The 25,366-nt window shown below is 45.9% G+C and overlaps 1 long non-coding RNA gene across 2 annotated transcripts; it reads left to right on the forward strand.

The window, feature by feature from the left end:
* The first annotated feature begins 1,943 nt into the window (after nt 1–1,943).
* On the forward strand, nt 1,944–15,501 carry LOC122449639. Of its 2 annotated transcripts, none has more exons than XR_006271987.1 (3): nt 1,944–2,059; nt 9,899–10,049; nt 14,727–15,501. It is a non-coding gene; the product is annotated as an uncharacterized LOC122449639 (long non-coding RNA). The 2 variants fall into 2 exon arrangements; XR_006271988.1 differs by lacking the exon at nt 1,944–2,059 and adding an exon at nt 6,685–6,811.
* The last annotated feature ends 9,865 nt before the right edge of the window (nt 15,502–25,366 follow it).

The following is a 25,366-nucleotide window of genomic DNA, read 5'->3' on the forward strand; positions in this document are numbered from 1 at the left end:
TAGTTTTCACCATTAAAATTGTTATAATGATAGAGACACCTTGTCCATTTGGAGGGCATTATGAAATTAAATTTCCATCCCCCAAATTCTTTCTCCCCCTCCAGTTTATTCTAAAACCTATTCAAAGAACAAATTGAGATCTGGAATTTTCTCCCAGGCTAAACTGCCAGTGGAGTTTCTATATCATTTCGTAAGGAGTATTTGTGATGAAATCACAGAACCACAGACACTGAATTGGTGGCAGGGAAGCTCCTTTACCTTTCAGCCTGGTCTGTAAAGCAAAGAAACACAGGGAGGGCCTCAGTGAATATGCTGAGGTTTTGTCCGTAAAATATCTCAAGTTCTAGGGTGAAATCTGATTTCAGTTTTCAGAAATCTGACCATCTCTTACTGTTGTCAGCTTTGCCTTTAGAGTAATCCCACGTGGATGTATAAACTCACATGATTTAAACAGGAGAAAAAGAGAAGAAAAGGAGGAGCAAGGGAAGAGAAGGGAAAGACAGAGGCTGAAGGGGGAAGGCGCAGGCATTGGGACTTTTAAAAACACCCCAGGCGAGAATGCTAAGTCGCTCAGTCATGTCCGACTCTTTGTGACCCCGTGGACTGTAGCCAACCAGGCTTTTCTGTCCATGGGATTCTCCAGGCAAGAATACTGGAGTGGGTTGCCACTTCCTCCTCCAGGGGCTCTTCTCAATCCAGGGATTGGACCCTTGTCGAGCCCTAGGGATCGACTAGGGCCACCAGGTGAGAATGGATACATGTATATTTTGGCTGAGTTGTCCATCTGAAACTATCACAACACTGTTGAGAAATGGAGGATTTCCTGCCAAGTCAATAAATAAGGATGTCACAGGCATCAGCAATTCCAGCTTTCCAAAAGTGAATTTCTGAGCCCAGAGGGCAACCAAAAAGAACAACGCCTGCTATCAACTTGGAGCTGCAGCCACTCCCTATGGTGAGCACTAAGGAGCTGAGGGGATGTGAACATGCTGGATACTGGCCCCAGATAGCTGAGATGCATATGAAAGGCACAATTTCAGTAAGCCCAGACTCTGGCCATCTTCCCATACACAGAAAAGCACTAAATTCCTTAACTTGAGATATCTGGTTTTCCTTAACAATAATCTTTTGCTGTTCAGACTAGCTGCCCTCCCACACCCCCTCCACCTCCCCACCTATCCAGCACTCTCCTCCCCTCCCACTGCAAACTTCTATATAATCTGACTCCTCCCCACTGCCTCCTCCTTAGAACAGTTGTCTCAGGGTCACCTGAGATGCTGTCTCCCAGGCTTGAAGTCCTAAAAATTCCCACCAAATAAAATGTAGCTCTTAGCTTCTAGGTTGTGACTATTTCTGAAGTTGACACTATTAATTGACTATGCTTGCACGCATGTTCAGTCATGTCCAACTCTTTGTGACCCCATGGGCTGTAACCTGCTGGGCTCCTCTGTCCATGGAGTTCTTGAGGTGTGAATACTAGAGTGGGTAACCATTCCTTTCTCCAGTGGATCTTCCCAACCCAGGGTATCGAACCCAGGTCTCCTGCATTCTTTATTATCTGAGCCACCAGGGAAGCCCTCTTAATCAGCTATATCCCAATACAAAATAAAAAGCTAAAAAAAATTTAAAAATTAGGTTTAAAAGGCAAAAAAACACCCCAAGTGATAGCAATGTGCTGCTAGAGGCCCATCAGATGGGACTAATTCCCTTTGGCACTTACCCTATACCCTCTTGGTAAAACAGTAAACAGGAAAAAGTTTCTTCCTTGAGCCTTCATGCAGGCCTGGTTAGGTTTAATAAAATTGCACCAGCCTGACATTTACTGTACTTGATGGATATGGCTGGATGCCACATGCTTATTGTAAAGCATCACCAGGAACGCTGGGAGCCACAACCGACCAGGACAAGGCTGTGTATTTGCTTTTAGGTGTTAACAGAGGAGCCCAGGGCCTCAGCCCAGCAAGCGTTGCTCTTTAAACACTGGCCAATTTAAAGGATTTCAGACATTTGCTGGACATTTTAAGGGGTTGACCTGATCACAGACACCACACCCAAAGAAGTAAGTAAAGAAAAACTTCTTTAAGAATTTTGAAAATTAAAGCCTACTTGTTTCTTTTCAGCTTTCTGGTTCTTAGTTTTCAAGTTGTTTCTCAAGAGACCGCTCCTGGTTTTCTCTTTGTTCGTGTAACCACTAGATGGTGCACATCACAAAATATTAGCCCTGAAGTGGGGCTACATTTATCATTTTTGTGGTGACTAGAAGAGAATCAGAGGTAAGGTTGCCAGATTTAGCAGATAGAAGACTCCCAGTTAAACTTGAATTTCAGATCAACGAATATTGCATGGGACACACACTAAAAAACTACTTGTTTCTCTGAAATTCAAATTTAACTGGATTGCCTTTAATTTAAGTAAGTGTTAGTTGCTCAGCTGTCAACTCTTTGTGACTCCACAGGCTGGGATTTTTAGGCAAGAATATTGAAGAGGGTAGCCATTCCTTTCTCTGAACCCAGGTCTCCTGCATTCCAGGTGGATTCTTTATCATTTGAGCCACCGGGGAAGCCCTGTTATTCGGCTATATTCCAGTGCAAAATGAAAAGTTAAAAAATAAGAACAATCAGGTTTAAAAGGCAAAAAACACCCCACACATAGGTTTTTCAGGCCAGAAGATTGAAGTGGGTTGTCATTCCTTTCTCCAGAGGATCTTCTCGACCCAGGGATTGAACCCAGGTGTCCTGCACTGCAGGCTTATCCTTTATTGTCTGAGCCACCAGGGAAGCCCTGCCTGTATTTTACCCAGCAATCTTAATCAGAAGGGACTTTAGGAAATAAGTAAATAATCACTGGCCCTCTCAGCTATGTCAAATACTAGAATTTTGGCTGGCATACTTGAAGGGGTATGAAAGCAACATGAAGCAAGTCAGCAATTATTACAACACAATCTCAACATCCATAGTGTGACACAGTCTTCAGGGTCCAAAGCCTTAATGGTTAACCCAACTCCCTGGCTTGCCCCACATCACTGCATGCATTCAGCTGTTCCTGCCCTGTCATACCTCGTATGGAATCAAAGCAAACTTCTGGAATACTCTGTGGCTTTCCTTGGCTTGAATGCCTCTTTCCCCTATGTCTCCTAGCTTTTAAAGTAAGTTGGACCAACATAGCTTTGAGGTGCACAATCTCAGTGTTCAATTTGGCAGAAACCAGTATTTGTTTGTAAGAAAAGCAAGTTTTCCATGTTGAACAAAATTTGGTGACAAACATGAAAAGATTAGTCCTGTACCTCCTGGCCATAACTGACCCCCCATGGGCAGCCTCAAGTTTAATATTTCATCGAGAAGAAGCAGAAATTTTACCTGCATTCTGAGCTCTTTTTTGACACGAACTGGCCAATCTCCCTGCTTGAACACAGGCTTTCTCTAGGCGGGGACCATCTTTACAGCATCTTGCATAGAGAAAAGCTGAAGGACCATCTTGAATCCATATGCCCTTGAAGTTCCCTGAATCAGTGTTGTACTCAATGCCCTTTCCAGACAGACTGGCTGTCCCAGTTCCGTAATCCAAGCTGTGGTCCACCTGGTCCCCTGGCATGACAATGGGGTCCCTGAAGAGAAGAGGAAAGAAGGAAGAAAATGGAGAAATTCAGAATGCAAAAGTGAATGTTAAGGCTACCCAGCTGCAGCCCACTCTGATACTTGACTATTCTCTGCTGAGTGGGGAGAGGAAGAACTGATGGCCAGAAATCTGTCTCAAACCCACTGTTAGGATCTTGTTTCTTTCCCTACAAGATGACTGCTTGCAGGAGTAGATACATGGAAGAGCACATAGGTGACAGAAGCCGTTCGTTTCTTTTCCCTAGATCTACATCTTTTTAACAGCTTTACTGAGATACAGACTTTCCTGGTGGCTCAGACGGTAAAGAATCTGCCTGCAGTGCAGGAGACCTGGGTTCAGTCTCTGGGTTGGGAAGATTGCTTGGAGAAGGGAATGGCAACCCACTCCAGTGTTCTTGCCTAAAGAATTCAATGGATAGAGGAGTCTGGTGGGCTACAGTCCATGGAGTTGCAAAGAGTCAGACAAGACTGAGTGACTAACACTTTCACTTATTAAGGTACAGTTCACATATTTAAAGTGTACCATTCAATGGTTTTCAGTCTATTCACAGAGTTGTGCGACCATCACTATAATCAATATTAGAACATTTTCATCACCTCCCAAAGAACCCCCCACCTATTAGCAGCCACTTGTTATTGCTCCCAACGTCCACCCCTTCCCCCAGGCCTAAGCAATCATTAACCTACTTTCTGTCTCTACAAATTAACCTACTCTGGACATTTCACATGAAGGGAATCATGTAACATGTAGTCTTTTGTGTCTGGTTTCTTTCACTTAGCGTGAGGCCCTCAAGCTTCCTCCATGTTGTAGCATGGGTCAGTACTTCATTGCTTTTTCTGCTTTTATTTATCTGTCCATTCATTCATTGATGGGTATCCTGGTGATTTCTACTTTGGGACTGTTGTGAATAATCTTCATGTGAATGTTCATGGACCAATTCACAATCCTTTTTTTTTCTTTTTGCTGCCTTAGTCATGGCATGTGGAAGCTTTAGTTGCAGCATGTGAACTCTTAGTTGTAGCATGTGGGGTCTAGCTCCCTAAACCAGGGATCGAACCCAGGCCCCCTGCATTGGGAGCCCAGAGTCTTAGCCACTGGATCAGCAGGGAAGTCCATGCACTCCATTCTTGACTCTGCTTCATATCTTGTGACTACACTGAGAAGGGTCAACTCTCTTTCTTGCTTCTAGAAGCTCATTCAAAGTAGAAAGGCCCCATGGGGACGCTGCCTCCACCATAAGAACAAAAAGAGAAGAATCATTTAGCTGGAGGAGAGGGGACACCTGGGGGCCAGGGACCTCTTCTCGGTAGATTCCTGACAACTTATGTGAGCTCATGGGCTCTGAGGAGTTTGAAGACGATGTGAGGTTTTACCATCTGCAGAATGGGTACATGATTCCTTCACTTCCTCCCAGCAGCCTCTTGTTAAGACGTCCACATCTCGGGAAATTCGAATCCCAAAATAACACCATATCTAGACAGCCTCTTAAGAATGGTCAGTGACACGTTTGGGAAATTTCTGCTCTCTGAAATATCCTGAATTCCTTAGGTCAACTCATGGATAAGGGTGAACAAGAACAGAGCCTGCATTTTTCAGATTTTCCTCACAGTCCTCACAAGGCATAACGGTCCTTGAGAGGAAGCTGAGCCCTCCTCCTTGGGAGGGAGGGGAGGAATCAAGATTGACTGGAATGAGTCACCCTTCCTTCCCTGCTGAGAGGTGCCCACCCTGGAATGCTGCCCATCTGTCTGGATTCATTCCACACACCCTACTGAGCACCTCCTGTTTGCCAGGTGCTACAGATAAAGATACCACTCTATTGGCAAGTGAGGAAACTGAGACTCAGAGTTCCCAAGACAACACAGCAAGTGATGCCGTAGGAATCTTTTTACTTTATTTTTAATGGAAGGATGATCGATTTACAGTATTGTGTTGGTTTTTGCTATACATCAACATGAATCAGCCGTAGGCATACATCTGTCCCCTCTCTCTTGAACCTCCCTCCCACCTCCCACCCCTTCTCGCCCCTCTAGGTTGTTACAGAGCCTCATTTGAGTTCCTGGAGTCATACTGAAAATTCCCATTGGCTCTCTATTTGACAAACAGTAGCGTATATGTTGGGGCTTCCCTCATAGCTCAGTTGGTAAAGAATCTGCCTGTAATGCAGGAGACCCTGGTTCAATTCCTGGGTCAGAAGATCTGCTGGAGAAGGGATAGGCTACCCACTCCAGTATTCTTGGGCTTCCCTTATGGCTCAGCTGGTAAAGAATCTGCCTGCAATGTGGGAGACCTGGGCTCGATCCCTGGGTTGGGCAGATCCCCTGGAGAAGGGATATGTTTCCATGCTGCTCTCTCCATTCATCCCACCCTCTCCTTCCTCCTCCCCACCCCTGTCCATAAGTCTGTTCTTGATGTCTTGCAGCAGAAATTTTAACCTAAGCAGGCTGACTACAGAGAAGCCATTAGAGAAACTTCTGCAATGATTATAATAATCTCCTACTCTCAAAGAGATTATCATCTAGTGAGGAGAAGAGTAAATAAACAAAAAATTCAATACGCAGATTGGTACTAGAGGTTGAGTAACACAGAAATCCTGGGGGTAAAACCAAGGGGGCTTGAACCCGTGGTGGGAGGAGGGGAACACAAGGTGGTCAAGGAAGTTCCCCCCAAGATACAAAGGTTTGAAAAACAAGGAAGAATCTATCAGGGAAAGGAGGGGAAGAAGGGTTTCCTTGCAGGGACAGAGGAGCAGGTATGAAGGCTCCAAAGTGGCAGAGAGCTGTAAGAAGTCTGTGGATGATCGATGCCTGGAGCAGAAGGTATGCGCAGCCATCCAGAGTATGAGTGATGGGCAGGGGTCAATAATAAGGGGCTTTCCTATCACACTGAATGTTGGATTTTATTCTGAAACTTATGGGGAACGATTGGAGGATGTTTAAACGGATAGATGTTAAAACTCGATCAAGTTTGCTTGAGCAACACTGTGGCACACGGGCGGGAAGGGGGACAGGCAGAAGCTGAAAATACAACCTCTTCCAAAGCAGCTGGGACCTGCAGAGTGTTCTCCAGGGAAATCACACTGCCATCAGTGGTGTGGTCCACATGGTCTTCCCGGGTCGGCCCTGTGTCCTCTTCTTGTCTTTGCCTTGTTGGAGGAGACTGCGGTATAAAGATCCCAAGAACACTCACTCTACAGGTAAGAGTTCTGAGTTCTCGTGAGCCTGAAATATTTTCATTGTGCCCTCAATCGTTTTTCCTTTCTTTCTTTTTTATTTGGCTGCGCTGGGTCTTCGTTGCAGCACGTGGGATCTTTAGCTGCAGCTTGCGAACCCTTAGTTGCGGCATGTAGGATCTAGATCCCTCATCAGGAATGGAACCCAGGACCCTGCATCGGGAGTGAGGAGTCTTAGCCACTGGACCCCCAGGGAAGTCCCTGCGCCCTCACTCTAGACAGAGAGAGCTTCCCTCAGAACCTCAGGCATCACTCCATTGTCTCAGGGTGACCGCAGTCTGCTGCTCTTTCCTTTGACCTCACATTTGAGAGAGTGAGCCCCTGCAGTTCTCTGCAGCATCACACTTCAGCCCCACTGGCCTTCCTGTCATTCCTTGCATGTATCAAGTTTTACCTACCGACTTGCTTCTTCTTCCTGGAATTTTCTTCCCCAACTCTGCTCATGGCTGGCATCCTTTCATTTATCAGATCCGAGCTCAAATCTGTCAGTTCTGAAGGGTCTTCCCTTACTAACTTAGCTAAACTAGCAAATATGAGATGTGCAAAAAAAAAAAAAAAGATCCCTCCAATTCATTTTAAATGACTCATTAATGGTTCATTTTAACTAGGATTCTGTGAGAATTGTTCAGAAAGGAGTTAGAGTTTGGATTAGGCCAAATTTGCAATCTAATTCATTTTCAATGGGCTATGCATATGGAAAAAAATGAATCTCAAATTCCTACCTCATATAATACAGAAAAATTTATTCATATGACTTAACAAATCTAAATGTAAAAGAAATACTGATAAATATTTTAGAATAAAACATAATATGCCACTGGTAACTTGACAGATATTGTACTGAATCTATAGATTGCCTTGGGTTAGTTCAGTTCACCCAGTCGTGTCCGACTCTTTGCGACCTCATGGACTGCAGCACACCAGGCTTCCCTGTCCATCAGCAACTCCTGGAGATTGCTCAAACTCATGTCCATCGAGTAGGTGATGCCATCCAACCATCTCATCTTCTGTCATCCCCCTCTCCTCCTGCCTTCAATCTTTCCTAGTATCAGGGTCTTTTCCAATGAGTCAGTTCTTTGCATCAGGTGGCCAAAGCACCAGAGTTTCAGCTTTAGCATCAGTCCTTCCAAGGAATATTCAGGACTGATTTCCTTTAGGATGGACTGGTTTGATCTCCTTGCAGTCCAAGGGACTCTCAAGAGTCTTCTCCAACACCACAGTTCAAAGGCATCAATTCTTCAGCACTCAACTTTCTTTATGGTCCAACTCTCACATCCATACATCTGTTTATGTCATCTTCAATTTCTTTCATCAGAGTCTTATAGTTTTCAGACCATTAACTTTTTAAGGGCATCATTTTGCCAAAGAAACCTCAAACTTGTCCCACAATGGTCTGTGAGAAGGATTTCCAGGCCCCCAAATTCACATCACAGGAAGAGAGCTGCTAAAACAGTGCAGTCCCCCAAAGGGACATCCTTCATGATGCACACATCATATGGTCCGTGAAGAACAATTCACAGAAGAAACTTTTCCAAAGTGACAAGCAGGAGCCACAGAGGGCAAGGGCAAGGGGGAGCCTTCCACGGGGCAGAGCTGGGGCAGAGACATCCTTGCTGCCAGGGCAGGACGTCCATGTGGTCCATGTGCAATATGACACAGGTTATATTGAGACCATTGAGAGTTGCTTCTTGTTCTTTTCTTTTCCAAATGGGACTTTTTACTGTGATTACTCTGTTCTCTCTCCATTATAGTTTACGGAGTGCATAACAGTGGTTAAATATAACCACTTTGCCTCACTAGACCTCATAGGACCAAAAGAGCTTCAATCTCGAGGTTCTGTTCCAGAGAACCAGACCAGGTGAAACTGTGGCTCATCCTTTGAGGAAAAGAGGTTGCTTGTGTTTATGTAGAGAGTGGGTATTTTTGAAGATATGTTTATGGGGATATAGGTAAGTGTGGCTATTGAGTAGTTAAAGGGTGTGGACTGTACTAGACTGATGCTATTTTTGCAACTCAGCATCCACTCACTTTACTTCTGATAAAATAACTCCTTCAAATGTGGTTTGGTTGGCATCATGATCCTGCCACCCACAACCAGGGATGGGTCTTGATCCTCTGCAGCCAACCGGTATGTCTTATCCTCTGGCTATGTAAAGAGAAAAAACCTGATGCTGGGAAAGACTGAGGTGGAGGAGAAGGGGGCGACAGAGGATATGGTTGGATGGCATCACCGACTCAGTGGACATGACTTTGAGCAAACTCTGGAAGATAGTGAAGGACAGGGAAACCTGGCATGCTGCAGTCCATGGGGTCACAAAGAGTCAGACACGACTTAGTGACTGAACAACAACAACAGTGTAAAGAGAGCCAATGAAATTTGATCCGTGTGCAGAGTTTGGAAAGAGAAGAGCCTCTCACTTCTTCTCCACCTCTCTTCAATGGAAGTTAGTGGACAAAGGACCTCCCCTCCTCTGGATGGCATCCTGTTAAGACGTGAGGCTTGTGGTCCCTGCAGGGATGAGGAAGAGCTGGCTCTTGTGACACTCCTTGAATGTAATCATCACCTGAATCAATCCTATCTCAGCCCTTTTCAGTTGCAGAAGTTGAAATAGCTCCAAGTGGTTTGAGCCAGTTTGAGATAGGTTCTCTGTTCCTTGCAGCGTAAGAAGTTCTACCAGGGACGCTGTAAGGATTTGGTGCCCTGTCTTTTTTTTTTTTTTTGGCTGTGTTGGGTCTTAGTTGCAGCATGCAGGATGTTCGTTGCATCATGCGGGATCTTTCATTGTCGCTCACAGACTCTAGTTGCGGCGTGGGGGCTTAGTTCCCCGACCAGGAATTGAACCTGTGTCCCCTGCCTTACAAGGAAGATTCCTAACCACTGGACCACCAGAGAAGTCCAGCTTTTACCTTTTAATAATAAGACCTGTTATTTATCAAGAGCTTTATGGTTTAAAAGCATTTGCCTAGACTTACCTCTTGGCCTTGTCACCTCCCCTGTAGGGCACGCAGACCTTACAGTATCATCCTCTTTCTTTTTTCTTTTTTTACTAGATGAAGAAACAGGGATGAGATTCCACTTTGCCCAGAGACACACAGCCAGTAATTAGAAGAGCTGCAGCTTGGACCCAGGTCTGACCCCAGGAAAAAGTCTCCCCTGGAGGGGTTGCTCAGAAACCATCCTAAAACACAGCAAGTAAAACAAGTAAGTAAGCTCCCAACCCACCTGATTTCCTTTTCACCGCAAATGCTCTATAGCAGAGCCTGGACGCCGGTTCGGAGCCCCAGCACACTTGCTTCTGCAGGAGGGGAAATGACTTCGTTTGAGATATCTCTGGTGCAGTCAAGCGAGAGGTCATTTTCCCTTGTGGTTTCATTGATTTTATGACAAGGGAGTCTGTGATCTTAGTTGGAAATATTTCTGCTTCAAGGAGAGAGACTCGGGGGGGGATTGGTCGTGTCTGTAGGCCAGTGACTCCCAGGGACCTTCTTAATTTAGGGATTCCTCCTCCTCTGCCCCTCCGTCCATCTTCCCTTACACAGGGCAGGGCTGCGTGGGTGATTATTTATGAGACTGGAGCTCCAGAGCCCACGTGGAGGAGTAAATTACAAGTGAATGCACCTCCAGGATGGGGCAGCCTCCCTTGCCCTGGCGGCACTTCAAAGCTTCCTGAAAATTCCCCAAAGAACAGTCAGTCTCGGCAGGGCCTCCCTACAGCTCGCTAATGGTTCTGCCCGCTAATGGTTCTGCCGGACACCTGCGCAAGGATTCTCCGCGATCTGCAAGCGTCCACCCATCAGCTACCACGCCGTTTGCGCATTTAGCCACACCCCTTGGCAGAAGGAGGCTCTGAGACTCAGCGAGGCTGAGGCTGTAACCTGCAGATGTCTGTCTGGGATTCCATCTACCCATCCACAAAGGGCCCCAGGAGTACGTCTTGTCTGTCTTTGAACTCTCATCTCTAGCACAAATCACGGCACTAGCTGGGACTCAGTACCTTTATATGGAAAGAGTGGACTATTTTGCTATCCTGGTCTTTGTGCCAAATTGGATGAAAGTCCATTTTGAATTTCCAACTCCTTGAGACCACAGAGAACAAAGAATTCAAGATTCTGATACATTGGATAGTGTCCAGACTGGCTCCTCAGTAACTTCCAGACATCAAAATAAACACTTTACCTTAGTAAAATTGCTTACAATTTACAAAGTCCTTTTTCTTATAGCCTACCATTAATTTCTGCAACAATCCACGCCGCTGGCATAGCAGCGTTCATCCCAGAGATGAGGAAACTGAGACACAGAGAGGTTGGGTAATTTCTCAGCTGGTAAGTGATAAAGTCAGGACTCAGACCCAGGTCTTTTCATTCTGAGACCAGTGTTCTTTCCACTCCATCATAACAAGGGCTGTATTTTTGTCCCTGCCTTCTGAGGGCCCTGGAGGAGCTCCTGGAGAAGGAAGAAGATGAAATCAAGATCAGAAGTCTCTGACTTTGCCTGGGGCAATGAAGAAAGAGGATGACGGTTGTCTCCACGCTTTTCCCATTTCCTGAGCACCTAGTACGTGCCAGCCTCCCTGCTACACGCATACCTGCTTCCAGGGGAAGATATACAGGGAGGCTGATGCTTTAAGTCCCTCCCTTGTGCAGACCCCTCTAATGGTCCTGGGTAACAGGTGCCATCAATTCATTACACAATACGCTTTGAAGTGCCCTGAGCACCTCTGTAAGAGACACATGATGAAAGTTTTCCACATTTGACAACAACCCTGAAGAAGTGCCTAACATTACAAATAATGAATTGTAAGGCTGAATCAAAGACTGATTTATCTGTCTCTCCTGACTATGGAAGATATTACAAAGATATTATCTTTGTCATGTTGAGAAGTGGTCAAAAAATGTGCAGTCAAAATGTAGGAAAGATGATATTTTAAAGAGGCATTCTGAGGTCATTGAATTTTTTAATTGTCATTTTTCTAGGTTTTGTGATGGTTGTAGTATTTATCACCTTTGAAAATGTTTTTTTTTTTTAAATCATTTCTAATTCTAAACAAATGTTCATTTTACACCTAACATCTAATTGTAACTTTGCATTCTCTTTTTTCAAAGAGGGCCATGTCAATTTATAAGAGCATAGTACCCTGTACAATTTGGATCTGTCCCTCGGTCGGTCATCTCATTTAATTATTATAGTAAGTCAATGAAAGAATTACTATTATCTTCATTTTATAGATGAAGAAACTAAGGTTATCATTTTACCCCAGATCCCACAAACTGAAAAGAAGCAAAGTCTTGGATCAACCCCAAATTTGACTTGAAATCTGTGCTTTTCCTTCTGTGTTGCTACCAAAACCAACTTTTGTGGGAATTCATCCATGGTCCTTTAATGTTTAGGGAAACAGTGATTTTTAACTATGTGCACAAATCCTTTGATATTCTTTCCTCCCTATTTCCCCCTCCCCTTGAGTGAGGCTGGACTTGGTGGCTTTCTTCTAGCAAATGAACGTGGAGGAAATGATGGTGCATGATTCTGTCTTTTTTTAATTTTTTTTTATTGCTCTGGGTCTCCGTTGTTATGTGGGCTTTCCCCCAGTTTCTGTGAGCAGGGGCTACTCTCTAGTTGCGATGTGCAGGCTTCTCATTTCAGTGGCTTCTCTTGTTGCAGAGCCTGGAGCACATGAGCTTCAATAGTTGCAGTTCTCAGGCTCTAGAACACAGAATCAATAATTGTGGGGCACACGTTTAGTTGCTCCACGGCATGTAGGATCTTCCTGGATCAGGGATTGAACCCATGTCTCTTGCATAGGCAGGTGGATTCTTTACCACTGAGCTACCAGGGAAGCCCGTGATTGGGTCTTAAAAGGCACTGTGGGGATTCCCTGGTGGTCCAGCAGTTCAGAATCTGCCTTGCAATGCAGGAGATGTAGGTTTTGATGGCTGGGCAGTGAACTAAGATTCCACAAGCCATGGGGCAACTAAACCTGCATGCCGCAACTGAGACCCATCAAAGCCAAATAAGTAAATGAATATTTTTTAAAAGGCAGTGGGGGGTGGGGCACATTCCATGGCTTCCCTCTTGCTTTCTGTCTCTTGGGTCACTGACTTTGGGGAAAGCTCTCATCTCATGAAGACCCCCAGGCAGCCCCATGAAGAGGTGCTATGGTGAGGAACTGAAGCCTCCAGCCAACAGCCGTGTGATGAGCTGTCTTGAAAGCAGACCCTCCAGCCCCAGTCAAGCCTTCAGATGATGCAGCCCCACCAACATCTCGACTGCAATTGCACGAGAGACCCTGACTCATGGAAGGAGCCCTGTGGCCTCAGGAATCCAACCTAGGAGCCAAACACCCACAGCCTGGACGGGTCCTCCCTCTCCCCTGTGGTGTGCAGAAACAGGCTATGCCGTGTTCTCTATGACCAGCAACTTGCTCTGCAAGCAGTGGACCAATTCTGTCAGGTCTGAGGATGCCAGGGAAACAGCAAAAGACACTTGGTCTGAGGGAAAGAGACGCACACAGAGGCTTGGGGCAGCCACCCTGTGTGTCCTGAGGGGAACCGCCGGGCCTGGGTTCCTCTTGCTTGTGGACAAACCCCAGGGCTCTGCATTGGCAGACAGATTGGGCAGTGACTTGGAGACATGGAAACTGCCCTGCACTGTGGCTGGGGTTCATCGAGGGGTCAAGAGTCTGACCAAAAGCGAGGGACTTGACAGGAAGAATGCCAAGGTTTGCAGCTTTGTCTGGTGGCCCCCATTTGACACAGTCTTCTGTCTGCACCCCATTTCCTCATCATCGAGGCAGGCAGGCTGTATCCCCCTTTTCAGGGTCTCCAAGGCCAGGCTTACAGATAGTTAGCAGAGTGGAAAGTGCCCCCAGGGGATCAGTTTTGATTTTCCTTCCTGAGGTGAGCTCTTCTGAGTTGAAATGAGTAAATTTCCTTGCTCATTAACAAAAACAACAAAAAAATCTGCAGACGCTTCCTTGGGCTGACAAGTCTACCTGGTTTGTCATTGGCGTTTATGGATTATCTGGGACATTTAGAGAACTTTTGTTTGCCTGGAACTGAGAAGGTTTCCAGGATATGAGGCTTTCAGTGTTAAAAATGCATACAGTCTGGGAAAATAGGACAGACAGCCACTTATTGGCCTTTAGAAAAGTGGGAAGTCAGGTAAATACAGATAGGTGTTTTTAATAAAAAATTAATGATAATATTTATCACTCACCTTCAGGGAAACATATCTTAACAAGAAATAAAACCCTTGATACTGAATTTCTTCAGGAAAGTCCAGTGCTCTTGCGGGGCAGGACAGAGTTCTCTTTCCTAGACTTGACCTCTTTGCCTTAAAGTTAGTTTCTGTTAGCAGCACTTGCAAACAATAACTCACCTGAAGGACTGGGCTTTTTCTAGAAAGACAAGAAAGGTTGTTCAATGAGTCAACATATCTGCAAGGAAGAAAGCAGTTTAATTTAAATGCTAGCCAGGCTCTTGGAGGGACACATGATTCTTCACAGGGTACATTTATCTTGAATATGATTATCAGGCTACAAAATTCATTGTGCAAGAAAAATAACTGTTTCCAATTAAAACATTTAACTTCATGTCCTTAGGAGTATTAGGAGTCTCTATTGTATCGTGATGGTTGGAACTTGATATTAGCCAATACCAGAGTCCTCATCTTTTCTTCAAGGTTGTGTCTAAGCTCAGGGTGGTGTTGGGGTTGGGGGTGGGGTATAAGGTGCAGGGCAAGGATGGAGGCAGGGGCCTCTATTACTCAGAGCAAATCCTCCTGAGCCCATGTGCTGCACCAGACAACCAGTGCTTCAGAGGCATTCTCTCTCTTTGTCTCAGATCAGTATAGATCTGCACTGTTTTTATCCCCATTTTACAGGTGAGACACGGAGAAGGGAAGAGATTTACGCAAGGATGACACAGGGGAGTAAAAGACAGAGCTGAGGTATGATACCCAACAACCTGATTCTAGAGGCAGCTGTCTAGGGTCCTTCATTTAATGAACGTTGGTGGATTGTTGTTACCTCGGGATGGAGCAGTGAGCAAAGCAAAAGAGCCCCCTGCCCTGGAGGCGCCCCCATCCTGGCCTCTATACCCCACCACCTCTCTTCAGCAGCCATAAGACATCCATTCCTCACTTGGTCCTGGGGCAGCATTTTCTCTGGCTCCCACTCTAGAAGGCTCTGTGTCCAGTGACCCTCTTATTCCTTCCATTCTTCTCCTAGGAAGACAGACATTCACTCTGCTCTGTGCACCATGCTGGCCAAGTGGTCAGCTTTTGAGGAGCTAAGAGCCCATCTCCTTCCAACTGCCTTCAAGTGCAGGGCACCCTTGCTCTCTCCACGTCAGGGCCTAGGGAGAGGCCTGATCCCCAGGGCCCACCACATGTCTGGCTCAGGTGGGTACAGGGGCTAGTGCTCGACTTCCCAGAGCATCCATCCTTGCCTCTTTCCTCTTCTCACTCCCCTTCTCAGTGGACAGGAAACTGGCTGTAATTCACCCAGTTTATTCCATGTTCCATGTGACTTTACAGCTGCATATTTTGAGTTTCAAAACCCTAAAGCCTTCTCTGCTCACTGCAGAAAATCCCTTCCTCCAGCTGGACGTGTGTGGCTGATCCCAAGTGGCAGAAGGGTCAAGTAAGGAATAACCACAGTGGCTGCCCTGGTAACTCAGATGGTAAAGAATCTGCCTGCAATGCAGGAGATGTGGGTTTGAACCCTGGGTCAGGAAGATCCCCTGGAGAAGGAAATGGCAACCCACTCCAGTATACTTGCCTGGGAAATCCCATGGACAGAGGAACCTGGCGTGCTACAGTCCATGGGGTCACAAAGAGTCGGACATGACTGAGCATCACTTTCACTTTCAGGGGACAAAACCAGCTGTTAACAGTTCAGGATGAATTACTAGAGCTAATCAATTAATATAGTAAAGTTGCAGGATATAAAATTAACACACAGAAATCCCTTGCATTCCTATACACTAACAATGAGAAAACAGAAAGAGAAATTAAGGAAACAATACCATTCACTATTGCAACAAAAAGAATAAAATACTTAGGAGTATATCTACCTAAAGAAACAAAAGACCTATACATCAAAAACTATAAAACACCTGATGAATGAAATCAAAGAGGACACAAATAGATGGAGAAATATACCGTGTTCATGGATTGGAAGAATCAATTTTGTGAAAGTGAGTATACTACCCAAAGCAATCTATAGATTCAATGCAATCCCTATCAAGCTACCAATGGTATTCTTCACAGAACTAGAACAAATAATTTCACAATTTGTATGGAAATACAAAAAACCTCAAATAGCCAAAGCAATGTTGAGAAAGAAGAATGGAACTGGAGGAATCAACCTGCCTGACTTCAGGCTCTACTGCAAAGCCACAGTCATCAAGACAGTATGGTAATGACTGGCACAAAGACAGAAATATAGATCAATGGAATAAAATAGAAAGCCTAGAGATAAATCCATGTACCTATGGACACCTTATCTTTGACAAAGGAGGCAAGAATATACAATGGAAAAAAGAAAACTTCTTTAGCAAGTGGTGCTGGGGAAACTGGTCAACCACTTGTAAAAGAATGAAACTAGAACACTTTCTAACACCATACACAAAAATAAACTCAAAATGGATTAAAGATCTAAATGTAAGAAGAGAAACTATAAAACTCCTAGAGAACATAGGCAAAACACTCTCTGAATAAATCACAGCAAGATCCTCTATGACCCACCTCCCAGAATATTGGAAATAAAAACAAAAATAAACAAATGGGACCTAATTAAACATAAAAGCTTTTGCATAACAAAGGAAACTATAAGCAAGGTGAAAAGGCGGCCTTCAGAATGGGAGAAAATAATAGCAAACAAAGCAACAGACAAAGGATTAACCTCAAAAATATGCAAGCAACTCCTGCAGCTCAAATTCCAGAAAAATAAATGACCCAATCAAGAAATGGGCCAAAGAACCAAATAGACATTTCTCCAAAGAAGACGTGCAGATGGCTAACAAACACATGAAAAGATGCTCAACATCACTCATTATCAGAGAAATGCAAATCAAAACCACAATGAGGTACCATTACATGCCAGTCAGAATGGCTGCTATCCAAAAGTCTACAAGCAACAAATGCTGGAGAGGGGGTGGAGAAAAGGGAACCCTCTTGCACTGTTGGTGAGAATGCAAACTAGTACAGCCACTATGGAGAACAGTGTGGAGATTCCTTAAAAAACTGGAAATAGAACTGCCCATATGACCTAGCAATCCCACTCCTGGGCATACACACCGAGGAAACCAGAACTGAAAGAGACACTTGTACCCCAATGTTCATCGCAGCACTGTTTATAATAGCCAGGACATGGAAGCAACCTAGATGCCCACCAGCAGACGAATGGATAAGAAAGCTATGGTACATATACACAATGGAATTTTACTCAGCCATTAAAAAGAATACATTTGTATCAGTTCTAATGAGATCGATAAAACTGGAGTCCATTATACAGAGTGAAGTAAGCCAGAAAGATAAACGCCAATACAGTATACTAACACATATATATGGAATTTAGAAATATGGTAATGATAACCCTATATGCAAGACACAAAAAGAGACACAGATGTATAGAACAGACTTTTGGACTCTAAAGGGAGAAGGCGAGGGTGGGATGATCTGAGAGAATAGCATCAAAACATGTATATTATCAAGTGTGAAACAGATCACCAGTCCAGGTTGGATGCATGAGACAAGTGCTCAGGGCTGGTGTGCTGGGATGACCCAGAGGGATGGGGTGGGGAGGGAGGTGGGAGGGGGGCTCAGGATGGGGAACACATGTAAATCCATGGCTGATTCATGTCAATGTATGGCAAAAACCACTACAATATTGTAAAGTAATTAGCCTCCAACTAATAAAAATAAATGAAAAATAAAATTAAAAAAAAAAAAAAAAACAGTTCAGGATGATGGCCTATCCTCATCTTGACATCTCAGGCCCCGTAAATAAGCACCATTTGGGACTTCCCTGGAGCTCCAGTGGTTAAGACTTCACCTTCCAATGCTGGGGGTGTGGGGGTTCCATCCTGGGTCAGGCAGCTAAGATTCCGCATGACTCACAGCCAAAAAACCAACACATAAAACAGAAGCAATATTGCAACTGATTCAATAAAGTCTTTAAAAATGATCCACATCAAATAAATCTTTAAAAAAATAAGCTCTCTTCATGCATTATTAACACTCACAATACCTCTTCAGCACATACCCTTCTTTTTGCCTCAGTTTACTCACTTGTAAATAATACCTCATAGTTTGTTGGGAAGATTAAAATGAGTTAAAAGTTTCAAGTGTTCAGAACAATTTCTGACAAAGGGTGGATTCCATGTGAGTGATCAGCTGCCCTCATTGTGATAGTTTGGTGCCATATTTGTCTTTCCCTTTACATATATGCCAGGGTAAAGGACAATGTTTTAAAAGTTTATTTCTGTATCCTCAGCACATGCCATGGTGTGGCATGTAGTAGGTATTCAAAATATATTAAATTTTAATTGAATGAACAAACTCTGTTATGTTTCTGTCTCTTAATGTTAAAAAACCATATTTGGTGCAGTAAAGTCAGTGACTTCTCCCCGAAACCCATCCTCTCCCATTCCTTGAAGATGACATTCCTTAGAATGTCAGAGCTGGGAGGTCATGTGTGAAGTGTTAGTCACTCAGTCCTGTCTGACTCTTCGGGTTCCCATGGGCCATAGTTTGCCAGGCTCCTCTGTCCAAGGGATTCTCTAGGCAAGAATACTGGAGTGGGTAGCCATGCCCTCCTCAGGGGATCTTCCTGACCCAGGGATCGAACCTGGGTCTCCTGCATTGTAGGCAGATTCTTTACTGTCGGAGCCACCTGTAGCCTAACCTTAACTTACAAAGACAAGTCATGAGCCCCTGGAAGGGGAAGTGAGGTGCCTGTGGTTACCTAGTTACAACACAGTGAAGGGAGAATCACCAACCCAGGAGACAGGGTCAGGGGCTTCTCACCTTTTTTGCACAGCTCTGTGGTGAGAAAACAAAGCTTATCCCTTCCTTGTACTCATCACTCACTGATGCCACCACTGGAATACTTCACAAATAGGCTCTGGGGGTGGGAAGAGTACAGACCATGATGCTAAAGAGATTAGGGTTCAGACCCCAGTTCCACCATTCACTGGTTGTGTGCCCTTGGATAAATGAAGCCCCACTTTCCTTGTTTATAAAATGTAGACAATAAGCCAGAGTCTGCAGGAGTTTTGTGAGGACTAGAGGAAGGAATGTGTGAGTGTTTCTAGCACAGAGGAGACAAGCTGGTCTCCTCCTCGCCTCCCCCACCACCACCTGCTCTTGTAGCAAAGCAGAGAAGTGGAAGACAGGACCCTTTTTCTCCAGGAGATCGCAATCTAAGATCATCAGACATCTTCCTGAGAAGGAAGACGCTTGAGCAGAGATGAGCTGAAGGGCAGAGTCACTGGAGAGGGAACATGAACTGAGGAAGTTTCATGGAAGAGGCAGTCCTGGTTTTAAAGGAGAGAAAGTGGACAGATCACCAGTGTAGATGGAGCACGAAGCTTTTCCAAAGGGCTTTGCAGAGAGACACCTCCTCCCCCGATGAAGTAACCACCCTCCCTCTCTACCCCTCTCTTCCAGCTCAGCTTCTTTGCAGCACTTACACTACTTGCTCACACTTGTCTTTCTATAATTGTATCCCCAAACGAGGGGCTTCCCTGGTGGCTCAGATGGTAAAGAATCTGCCTGCAATGCAGGAGACCTGGGTTCCATCTCTGGATCGGGAAGATCCCCTGGAGGAGAGCAAGGCAACCAATTCCAGTATTCTTGCCTGGGAATCCCATGGACAGAGGAACCTGGTGGGCTGCAGTCCCTAAGGTCACACAGAGTCAGACACCACTGAGCGACTTAGCACAGCATCCCCGACGAGAGCGTCAGAGACTTTCTGTTTCACGTTTAGTGCTATGGCTCCCCTTCCTAGAACAATGTCTGGCACAGAACAGTTGTCCAAAGAAAAACATTCATGGAACAAATAAGGAGTGACAATGTACAAAGGTAGAGGCTGGGTTATCTTGGCAAGAAAGGGATGGTCGGACTGAGCAGGGGGTCTATGTTTAAAATATTGAGGAATGCAGCAGACGGGGCTAAGGTGCAAAGGCTGAGATTGGTTCTTTTCAGAGACAGAGAGAAAGGCTCGGCTGTGAAGCTGGTGGAGTGGCTTACCTCTCCAGAAGGCCCACATTCCTGACCTTTGGCCAGTCCCTTTCACTCCCATACCAGCCGGTGAGACTCGAGAGATAACCTCCAGCCACCCAAGACCCCGGGTGCCTTTAGGTCAGCCCTTTACATGGGATCACCCGTGGTCACAGGTCATTCTCAACTGCGTTTAACTCTGGCGAGTGTTGGTCCAAGGAGAGCAACGCTTTAGGAAAAAAAACAGATGCTCAGATCCCACAAAGGAACATGGTTGAATCACCAAGCATCTTGTTTGTCTTAGAGGTTGAGGTAACCTCTAGGAGCCTTACACTTATAAAACTGTCTGCAGTATTGAAAACATGCTGTAGAAAAACTCCCTGGTGACCAGGAATGTCCCCTCCAACGTGGGATAGGATTGAAAAACCTGAATGACCGCGTGTTGCCGGGTGCTGCTGCTGTCCAGTAGGGGGCGCCGTTGGTACAAATTGTGTCATGGACACACCAACTCCATTATTCTCATGACGGTCTGGCTGTGTTTACAGCTTTGCACACACACTTGGCCCTGGTTTTTAACACTGAATAGGGGACAGGTGTGCCAGAAGGAGAAGGTGTCTTGTTCCAATACTTTGAAGGAAAATGCTTTCCTGGTTGGCACCCTCATGACTGTAACTAGTTTTCTTCCTACAAAAACTTTTTCACCGTTTTCTAGTCCTCATCATGTCAGATTGGCTTTTCTCCTAAAGAGGTTATTTTATGTAGCTTATCCCAAGGATCAATGTTTGGTGTCCCCAGAATCCCTGTATTAGAGGAATGTCGAGCTGTCGAACTGGGGGAACCCAAGTCCCATGCACCAGCTTGAAGAAAACCTAGATGACATAGGGTCAAGCCCAAGAGATGAACTTACCAGTGGTTATTTTGGAAAACTGCTCTTGGGTTCCCCTGTAAGCAGTGCAGTCATTTGAAGAAGAGAGCTGCACCCTAGAAATACCAAAGAGGGGGTGCATGAGAGCTTCCGAATGCCGGTTATTTTATGAATGCTTCCCTGGTGGCTCAGTAAAGAAAGAATCCGCCTGCAATGCAGGAGACCCATATTCAATCCCTGGGTCAGGAAGATCCCAAGGAGAAGATGGCTACCCACTCCAGTATTCTGGCCTGGAGAATTCCATGGAGAGAGGAGCCTGGCAGGCCACAGTCCGTGGGGTCACAAAGTGTTGGACAAGACTGAGTGACTAACACTTCACTTTTTTTTTTTTCACCCCCTTAGGCACAGAATGGTAAATTTGCATCTCTGGAAGCTTCGAGCTCAAAGAATAAGGGATGAATAAAGGGTGCCCTCCTTAATGCTAATCCTTTACCCCTTTGTAAGCAACACGCCCCCAAGGCTGGCTCAGCTTCCCCAGATCCTGCTTGGGCCACCTTGGGATGCCCAAGTCACTACATGGGTCAGGAAAGTGCCAGGACTCTTGGGAACATGCAGATACGCTGATCTTTTCTGGAGTCTTGGACCTTCGCTGTCCCCAAGAAACCTGCTTCTGATTCTTCTAGCAAAGGAGAGCAGTGAATTCCCCCAAAGGTCCAGGGCTCCTCATGGCTCAAGGACTCTGAGATCAGGCATACAGTCTGACTCAGTGTCTCAGGACAGCCAGGAAGTCTCTTCTGGCCCCTCAACTCCCACACAGACACACACACACAACTCCAGCGGATGGAGGTACCAGAGAGAGGCTGGGAAACAAAGGTGGCTTTCACCCAGAACCAGCTGAGAGGGGACGACCGTGGCAGGGTCTGCAGCCCCGAAGCAGGGTGCCGTCCTGTGACTCTGAGCTCAAAAATGTGTGAAATTTCTTTTTGCTGGGTATTCTACATCAAGCGGAACCTGTTCTCAGAGAAACATTCCATTTCACAGACCCTAATGGCTTTCCTCTGTGCCGATGCATTAATGAGGCTCTGGCTCGTTCTAATCAGAAGGAAGCCATGCAGATAATTGCCTGAATTTTTAATTCAGGGTTATGATAGGGGAATCAAAGTCACACTGCAGTTGCTGAGGCTGCCTCTGGTTCCAGGCCATTGACTTTTGCAATTTTCTTTGATTCCCCCTCTCCGTCTCTTTCTCCCCCACCCCCAGCTCTCTGCCTCTCCCTCTCTCTCTCTCTGGCACTTGGTGGAGACTACAGTCTCAGGTAGGGGCGGGCTTGGAGTAATGGAGCAGCCTTGGGGTCTCTACACAGTCTTTCTTCTTCCTCCTCCTCTTTTAAACCCTCTCCTTCCCCACCACCACCCCCCACACACACCATAAAAGAGTGGATACAGCCTGCACCTGTCACCCCAGGGCTGGTTCTGGGAGAGTGCCCTGCACTGGCCTTCCCACTCAGGGTCTTCATGCCCTTAGGCAGAAACAGGAAATTTGCCCCAGGAGAGGATCTCCCATGGCAATTGACTTCTCATTTCATCCCAGTTCTTTGGAGCAATGGAGAGAAGTGGGAAGGCCAAGGGGAAAGAAATCAGGTGTCCAGGGCAGCTCAGTGACCTGCTCTAGGTGATGCAGGGTCCTAGAGCAGGCGGGAAGCTGGAGGGATCTAAGCCTGGGTCTTTTCTGAATTAACCCACACCATAATCCCCGCACACCAGAAATTCCAAAGAATTTACAGGTCTCTGAGAACTTACAGGTGGTAGAAAGAGGGGCAGGCAAACTGGTTAGATTATTTGCCACCCACTAGCAAGGACCCAGAGTTTGGTACAGAAAGAGGCTCTCTGACATTGGGCAGTCTTCCCAGTGTATCCAGGACCTTGGAGTGAAAGAGAATTTGCTAGGGTGAGAGTCAGTCTTTCTGGCTCAACCCCAACCAGGCAAGCTGGCTTTTCCAGGAGAGCGACTGTTCTTGCAAGGAACGTGTCTTCTCCCAGCGTCCTCCGGGGCTGGCTCTACTACACTATCAGCAGATGTTTGCAGTGGAGGCCAGTAGTCAGCAGAATGACTCCATCCCTTCTGGATGGGGCTGCTGAATGCCTGGTCACCAGTCACATGGTCTCTAACAGCAGAATTTATTCCCACATCTCTGGTTCTGTACAGGTTCAGGATTCTTACTTTCAGAAAGAGAGAAAAGATGTTTGCACCATGACGGAGCATCTTCAAGATACCAAGGCTCCTTTACCATCATTCCATTTAATCGCCACAAGTGCCTCATGAAGAAGAGATGACCGCCTGTCCCTTACAGATCAGGAAAATCAGGTTCACCAGAAAGAAACGGAAATGTTGCCACCCCCTGTATCTCCCTTTCCGTTGGAACGTTTCTTCCATGGAATCCAGAAGTTCCTTTATAGTTGTGTTCTCAGGGCTTGGTGATGCCACTACAAATGCAGTCTTCTCAACTGCTGGCTTTCAGAAATTATAAGGAGCAGTTAGCTTTATCATGCTGGTGGGATTTGCCCTCCACAGGGCTTTTGCCTCCTCATTAAAAATGCCACCTTATGCTTGAGACCCGGGTTTGACCCCTGGTTCGGAAAGGTCCCCTGGAGAAGGGAATGGCGACCCACTCCAGTAGTCTTGCCTGGAGAATCCAAGGATGGAGGAGCCTGGCGGGTCCATGGGGGTCGCAAAGAGTCAGACCCGACTGAGTAGCTAACCCTTTCACTTTCATGCTTGAAGAACACCCCGTCCCCAGTGTGCGCAAGCAACCTTCAACATGTTCTGCTGTCACCTGGACACAACCGGGAAAGGGGAGAAGACTCTACTCCTTAGCAACATTCCATCCATTTAGACCAGTGGACCTCATCTTGGCTCTGTAATATATGAAGATAGCACAGAATATCCTAAGAAATATTTGTGAACCTCTAATGAACTTTTTATGCAAAATCACTCTCCATTTCTTTTAATTAAAAAAAAAAAAGTCATGTGCTTTGGAACACCTTTATGCAGAATTAGGGTCTCATCTATTCAGGAATAGTTCGACCCAGGAATCGAACCGGGGTCTCTTGCATTGGATTCTTTACCAACTGAGCTATCAGGGAAGCCAATCATCTATTCAACCAGTCAGCAAACAATGAGCACCTACTATGTGCCAGGCTCTGCCAGTCGCCGAGGATACTAAGTTAAAAGACTGAGTCTTACCCTCTAGGAGGCTGCAGTTTATTGGGGTAGATGGATGTGTAAAGACTTACTGTTTAGGGTAAGGGCTGCAGCAGAGGCAAGTAGGATATATTATGAATATTGACAGGGATTCTGAAATCGAGTTAACAAGATGATAAGTAAACTCCAACAAAATGGAGAGGAACAGCAAAAACGCTTATTCCTGAACCTGGAGTATAGACCCGTTCTGGGACAAAAGACCCGATTCTAAACTTGGTTCCTGGAACTTCCCTGGTGGTCCAGTGGATAAGACTCCATGCTCCCAATGCAGGGGGTCAAGGTTCAATCCCTGGTCAGGGAATTAACATCCCACATGCTGCAGCTAAGCCCTTGCACTGCAGCTATGGAGCCCATGCCTTCTAGAGCCCATGTGCCACAACTAGAGAAGGCCACCTGCCAACAGTTGTAGAAGCCTGTGCACCGAAACGAAGATCCAGTGCAGCCGAAAATTTAAAAAATAAATAAATAAACTTGAGTCCCTTCTCATCTCAAGAGCCATCTTTCTCTTAGCTCCCTGGAGACCCAGACTGCTCCCCAGGTCCTGTGCATTCCAGCTCCAGCCCTGTGAACTTGGAGCTAATGATTAAGCTGGGCATTGGTGCCACGGTTTCCTTGGGGTGAGCTGGACTGCTCAGCTCTGGAAACTGCCAAGTTCCTGGCTCTGCTCCAGCCCAGGATAAGCCAGAGACACAGCCAGCCCCCACACCCAGAGGCAGCTCTTTTTGCAAGTCGGCTGGAATCTCAACGACATGCAGTCGTCGAACCTCCTGCTGCACACCTAAGGCACTGTGGTACAGTAGAAAGGGGGTGTTCGAGGAGGTGGGAATCTTGGGTGCAAATCCTGGTTCTGTTCCTAATCAGATGGGTGACCTTGGGACAGTCTCCTTACCTGTTCTGAAGTTCAGGTTCCTCATCCATAACAAAAGAAGGTTGGACCAGAGCATTCCTTCTTCTCTCACACTTCCATGACTTGCACATGCTGTAACCTTTGCCTGGCACACCCTTCCTATCCCTTCTGCCTTCTTACTCATCCTCCGGGATGCAGCTGAAGGGACGCCATCTTCAGGAAGTCTTCCCCAGCCTTCTCCCTGCAGACTGAGCCAGGTGGCCCTCCTTTTACCCGATAGCATTCTGTATTCCCCTTTAGCCCATTGTTATCACTGTTTTATTT

The sequence above is a fragment of the Cervus canadensis genome, chromosome 1 (genome assembly GCF_019320065.1).
Source record: "Cervus canadensis isolate Bull #8, Minnesota chromosome 1, ASM1932006v1, whole genome shotgun sequence".
NCBI lineage: Eukaryota > Metazoa > Chordata > Mammalia > Artiodactyla > Cervidae > Cervus > Cervus canadensis.